Here is a 7,154-nt window from a genome sequence, read left to right as displayed (position 1 = left end):
AGTCAAATAGGGCTGCGCATTTAAATAATAGAACCAAAGAGAGACAGTCTGGAGGGGTGAATTAATGGAGTTTAAGGTGACTGGTTTAGGATCAAAATGGCACAACAACTCTGAAATGCTTCAACAGTAGCATAGAGCTTCTTGAAGGCATGGCCTCTGAGCCCACTGCAAGGTTGAGCAGCAAAATCACAGGCTGTGTGTGTAGCGTGACCACTTTAAGGGGCAAACCCTCGCAATCCTATCATACAAGAGATCACGTGGCTCCCAACCAATTGGGGAAAAGGCGACGGGCCCTGAGAACAGGTGCCCAGGCAGTGTGAACCCAGGAATCAGAGAGTGAAAATCTGTTGAAAGACTATGTGCCTGTATACAGTTAACCTTTTCCTTGTTAACAATAAATCCTTGTTTGGATATGTTTGGATGCCTCCACAGTATTGCCTCAAGCCATCACACTGTGTGAATAACACAGCAGGCAGCTGATGTGTTATGTGCAGTCAGGCCTTTCACCCTAGCAGAAGTTCAGACCCTGCTCTTGACAATTTGAGTGACAAGCTAGAGGCTGCCATGCACTGAGGCATCCAGTCTCTTACTGAAGTGTTGCAGGATCTGAAAACTACTTCATGTCAGTCATCATCAGACTGATTACTAGAGCTAAAGAACAAGAATGTAGTAGAACAGTAGAAGGCGTGGACCCAAGTGGTTACTGTTGGTACTTCTCTGGGTGGCAGAATCAGACAGCAGACATGGTACCATATTACTATTCAAAGAAGAGGAGGGGAGCTCTCCTGGCAGCTTGGTCAACATTTACCTCTCAATAAATATTACAAAAAAAGATTATCTGACCATTTATCTCATTGCTATTTGTGGAGTCTTGCTGTGCGCATATTGGCTGTTGTGTTTCCTACATCACAACAGTAACTGCATATCAAAAGTTATTCATTGGCCGAAAAGTGCTTTGGGATGTCCTGAGGTTATAAAAGATGCTATATAAATGCAAGCCTTTATTTATTTTCTTTCCTTAAGACAAAGACATATGTAATAACATGATACCATAGACTTATTAGGTTGAATGGATTCGTCTAGGGCCGAATCCCTGTCTCCTCATCGATCTCAAGGTGTAGAAGGTGTTTGTTTTTGCAGGAAATACTATGCCTGTGCCTTCCTCACACCACACCATTGGGCCTTTTCATTGGTCAGGAAGGCTTTGGGTCCAAAATGCATACTTGTCGCTTTTAAGGTTGGGGTCACCATGTGAGAACAACTGGGAAAATGTATTCCCTCCTGCAGACTAATTTCATATGCTAGTTTGGGTGTTGGAAGTCCCAAAAAGTTGCATCTCCTTGGAAAGTTTTGCTTTTGTAGTAATCGCAGATTTCTGAATTAAAGTTTTATTAGATTCTCACATGGCTCCTGAGGACTGTGCGGGGGCTCTACGCGCGTGATGGGCCGATTTCCCACCAAGTTTGGCCGAGTCCTGTCGGCGCCGTTCACATGTGGTCCTACCTGGCAGGACCTCGTCCTTCATGTTGCGGGGGGGCAGCCTGGTGGGAGGGAGGGGGGGATCCGACCCCGGGGGGGCCTCCATGGTGGCCTGGCCCGCGATCGGGGCCTACCGATCGGCGGGCGGGCTTATCCTGGTGGAGGTCTATGTTCCTCCGCGCCGGGCCCCTGTAGGTCTCAGCCATGTTGCGTCGGGGCCGGCGGGGAGAAGGCAACCCATGCGCATGCACAAACTCGCAGACCCGCGGCGCCCGTCCTGACGCCCAGATCAGCAGGGTGAAGCGCTCCAGTGCTGTGCTGGCCCCCTGTGCAGCGCAGGATCGCTGATCCTTGGGACCAGATGACGCCGGCATTTACAACGGCGTCAACACTTAGCCCCAGGATCAGAGAATCCCGCCCGTGGCCTTTCACACACAAAAATTCAATCCCTGGTGTCCTAATGGGCCTTCCACAATTGATGGAATTTTTCTTCCTATTGTTTTTATATTATTGGAGCTAATTTGCAATTTTAGCACCTGGCAAGTCTGCCCCTCATATTACCTGGTGCATTCGATAGATAGGAGTGAATCTGCCAATCAGCTCAAATTGATCCACACAGTATTCACTTCCTCTTTCTATTTTAATTGCTGCAGACATGTATGCAAATGATAAATTTTTAAACTACTATTCATAATCTTTAAATTATAAATAATTCAACTACAAATAATTTTCAAGCTGACATTGCAGAGTCTGAAGAGTAATTTAAAAAAAATAAAAAATTTAGAGGACCCAATTCATTTTTTCCAATTATGGGGCAATTTTAGTGTGGCCAATCCACCTACCTCGCACATTTTTGGATAGTGAGGGCGATACCCATGCAAACACGGAGAGAATGTGCAAGCTCCACACGGACAGTGACCCAGAGCTGGGATCGAACCTGGGACCTCGGTGCCGTGAGGCAGCAATGCTAACCACTGCACCACCGTGCTGCCCGTCTGAAGAGTAATTGACGGCACCTACTCAATATGCCATCTTCCCTATTGCCAAGGGTGCTCCTTGTGGAACTCAGTTGAGCCCCACTGTTGTAAACAATAGTGACATTGCCTCCTCTTTCTGTCTTGCTCTGCTTATTTGTCTTTTTACCTCTCCCTCTATCATCTTCCACCTCTCAATATCCACATGCCTCTGCTTATCTTCTGTGCCACCTCATTAACAGCCCAGACTGTCAGCAACCTGCTGAACTTCTGCTTTAATTGGAACCGTGTGCCAAAACAGGTTGTCGCTCCAGGCCCTGGCTAATTTAAAGGAACTCAGATAAATTCACACATGCGCCATCTCATCAGTTCATTTCATTTCAATAACCTATGTGCAAAGATTTAACATCCTTACTCAGCCTTTGCTTTTCTAAATTGATTTCTTTTAATTGCTCTTTGATAAAACATGGTGGGCGGGATTCTCCGTCAGCAGGATCTTCCGCTTCGCCAGCAGCATGCCCGCGCCTGCGGATTTCCTGATGGTATGTGTTGGCCACAACGGGAAATCCCATTGGCCAGCTGCCGGGACGGAGGATCCTGTTGCCGGCGGGGGCGCGCCGCGCCTGAAAACGCGTCTGGCGGGATGGAGTTCAATATAATAATGAAAGCATTCTTTTCTTTAAGAGTTTCCTTGTCAGTTTATTTTTCCATGTTTGAAGACGTTTATTAGATTAAAGTAGTGCTAGGACGTTGTGCAATGATCTGGAACTGTCATTCCTAATGATTCATTGTAAATACATTTTTTTAAAACACAAACATACGAATTAGGAACAGGAGTAGACGACTTGGCCCCTCGTGCCTGATCTGTCATTCAATAAAACCATGGCTGACCTGATTTTAACCTCAACTTCACATTCCCCCTTACCCCCGAAAACCTTTCATCTCCTTACTAACCAATAATCTATTATCTCTTCCTTAAAAATATTCAAAGGCCTTGTTTCCAACTCTTTTTGGGGAAGAGAGTTCCAAAGACTCACAACCCTTAAAGAGAAAAACATTCTCCTTATTTCTGTCTTAAATGGGTGACCCCTTATTTTTAATGTGGAGATGCCGGCGTTGGACTGGGGTGAGCACAGTAAGAAGTCTTACAACACCAGGTTAAAGTCCAGCCGGTTTGTTTCAAACACTAGCTTCCGGAGCACTGCTCTTTCCTCAGGTGAATGAATGTTCCTCATTCACCTGAAGAAGGGGCAGCGCTCCGAAAGCTAGTGTTTGAAACAAACCTGTTGGACTTTAACCTGGTGTTGTAAGACTTCTTACTGCCCTTATTTTTAAACATTGACCCCGAGGTCTAGTTCCCCAAAAAAGGAAACATCTTTCCACACCCACACTGTCAAGATCTCTCAGGTTCTTATATATTTCAATCATGTCACCTCTTACTCTTCTAAACTCCAACAGATACAAACCTAGCCTGTCCAACCTTTCCTCATAAAACAACCCACCCATTCCAGTTGTTAGTCCAGATTAGTCTCTGAACTGCTTCCACTCCATTTACAACCTTTCACAAATAAGGAGACCAGTACTGAGGCCAAATCTTAGGCCTGGAACATCCTGACTAAATCCATACATCAGGCAGCACAGGGGTAGCAAAAAAGGAAAAATAATTTCTTCGGATTACTGTGACTGTAGCTGTCTGCCTTCAGCCCACCTCATCACATGTAAATGAAGGTAGCGGTGTGGATACTTTTGGAACCGCCTGTCTAATGAACATGGCCTGCTCAAAAATACCCTTCTGATGCAATAATTCATCTTAACGATTTCCTCTATAATTGCAGCTTAGTCGTTGAGCTATCATCACTCTGGCACAAAGGAGAAGGAGGAATAAATGGCTAATTTACTCCCAGAGTACAATCAAACACCAAGCAAAAACACAGGTGCAGGAAGAGGGGTGGATGCCTCTCAGCAGTGTAAGGTGGTGTAACGGAGGAGATTGGGAAGACGTTGCTCCTGTCCAACAGGTATAAAGTACTCTTTAGTGCTCATGAGCATAAAAATAAAAGTAGGAAGGATAGCTAGAATGCCAATCAAGGCACCATGCAGAAAATAGCTGTCCATGGGAAAGAGATGCAGGGTAGAAATGTGGTAATCATAAGGGATTCTATAGTTAGGAAACAGTATTCATTTTTTAGTCAAGACAAATGGTGCCAAAGGCATATTAACGACCCAGTGGCAGGATAATGGATATCCCCAAATAACTGGAAAATAATCTGGAAAGTGGGGTTGCTTTGAGGAAGAATCCAGGCCGGGATTCTCCGAGCCGAAATCGCGCTCGGCGCGGGTCGGAGAATGGGGTCTCCGCTGACATAGCCCGATTTTTGGAGAATCCCGGCCCCAGTTTTTGTGCCCCCATAACAAAAAAAAACAATGAGGGATAAGGAAGCATCAGGAGTTAAGAGCTAAATTAAAAAGCATTACCCCATTGGTAATAATCACAAAAATCAAGCTCAAAGTGACATGGAGACAAACAAATTGGGCGGAATTCTCTGACCCCCCGCTGGCTGCCGAATTCTCCGGTGCCGGAGGCGGGAATCACGCCTCGCCAGTCGCCGGCCGCTGGCAGCGGCACCCCCGGCGATTCTCAGGCCCGCGATGGGCCGAGTGGCCACCCGTTTTTTTGCCGGTCCCGCCGGCGTAAATTAGAGCAGGGCCTTACCGGCGGGACCTGGCGGCGCGGGCGGCCTCCAGGGTTCTTGGGTGGGGGGCGCACGGGTATCTGGCCCTGGGAGTTGCCCCCACGGTGGCCTGGCCTGCGATCGTGGTCCACCGATCCGCGGGCGGACCTGTGCCGTGGGGGCACTCTATTCTTCCGCACCGGCGGCTGTAGCGGTCCGCCTTGGCCGGTGCGGAGACGAAGCCCTCTGCGCATGCGCTGGGATGACGCCAGCATATGCTGGCGCTCCCGCGCATGCACCAACTCGCGCCGGCCGGCGGAGGCCCTTTGGCGCGGTTTATGTGGCGCCAAGCCCCTTCACCACCGGCCGGTGCGGCGCAAACCACTCTGCGGCCGGCCTAGCCCCTGAAGGTGCGGAGGATTCCGCACCTTTGGGGCGGCCCGACGCCAGAGTGGTTCACGCCACCCCTTCCCGCCGAAGTTGCCCGCCCCGCCGATTATGGCAGAATCCCGCCCATTATCTTTTCCTTTGGGTTCAATTTTCCCTTTAGTTTTCTGTTCACCCATAAAGCTCTATGATTAGCTTATGTTGCTTTTATGGCTTTTAGTGGAATGCATTTTATTGAATACTACTGATTGCCTTTTAAAGAGTCCCCATGTTCTTCTGTTCCGTTTTTTCAACATTTTCTCCGCGTTTACCTTGTCTACTTCCATCCTCATAGATTGGAACAGAGCAACTTATCATCTTAGCCTTTGTCTTACTTATGTAACTCGATCCTAATCTTCTTTTTTGATAAATTTAGAGTACCCAATTAATTTTTCCAACTAAGGGGCAATTTAACGGGTTCAATCCACCTAGCTTGCACATTTTTGGGTTGTGGGGGCGAAACCCATGCAAACACGGGGAGAATGTGCAAACCCCACATGGACAGTGACCCAGAGCCGGGATTGAACCTGGGACCTCGGCGCCATGAGGCCGCAGTGCTAACCCACTGCACCACCGTGCTGCCCTAACTCGGTCCTAATCTAGTACCTTACAATGTACGACTGCTAATATCTAACCTCCACTCTTACTTCTCCTGTCTGTGCTGGGTCGTTGCTCCTTACATAGTCCAACAGTGGTTTTTCTCTGGTTGGATACCTTGCATAATGAATGAGAAGGGAATCCCGTAAAACGTCATTCCCTTTTCCCATGTCGGCACTTTACCCTGCCAGTTTGTTGGTAGTTGAAATCGCCCCGATTATTATTCCATGCCTGCCCCTCACCTCTGGATTTGCTTATATATTCCTTCCTTCAGTTCACTTTCACCACTGGTGGTCCAAAGGATATCCTTTCCTTTTAACTGACGCTGCAGGTTCTGTATCTACCTTCCTGCTAGCTATATCCTTTTCTTCTACTACAAAAATGTTACCTTTAACTGGTACGGTTACTCTGCCACTGCTTCTTCTCCATTCCTAACTTGAGTTTACAGAATGTAAAGTATTTAGGAATCACTCCTGAACTGGATGGAGCCATGTTTCAATCAACCCTACTCTACCCAGAACCTCTCTCATTATTGCCTCCGGGGTGGCAGGGTGGCTCAGTGGTTAGCACTGCTGCCTCACGGCGCCGAGAACCGGGTTCAATTCCAGCCCCGGATCACTGTCCGTGTGGAGTTTGCACATTCTCCACGTGTCTGCGTGGGTCTCACCCCCACAACCCAAAGATGTTCAAGGTAGGTGGATTGGCCACACTAAATTGCCCCTGAATTGGAAAAATCAAAAAAATGTATTGCCTTCAGTTCGTCCATTTTGTTTTGTAAACCACGTTTAGTGCTGGACCAACAATATCAGTTGTATTTATTTATTATTCCTCTTTGTATGTAATAGCAGCAAACCCTTGTGCTCCAAGGCACAATCCAGTCTCTGACTTTTTGTGTTATCCTGATTCTTTCCTATATTTTGCACTTTTTCTCTTTTTCCTGATTCTTTTATAATTAGATTTCTGTCAGTTGTAGCCGTTTCCTAACCCCCCCCCCCCCCCCCCCCCC

This window comes from Scyliorhinus torazame, chromosome 6, assembly GCF_047496885.1.
Source record: "Scyliorhinus torazame isolate Kashiwa2021f chromosome 6, sScyTor2.1, whole genome shotgun sequence".
NCBI classification, from domain to species: Eukaryota; Metazoa; Chordata; class Chondrichthyes; order Carcharhiniformes; family Scyliorhinidae; genus Scyliorhinus; species Scyliorhinus torazame.
The sequence above is the reverse complement of the archived record's forward strand: the minus strand, read 5'-3'. Positions refer to the sequence as shown.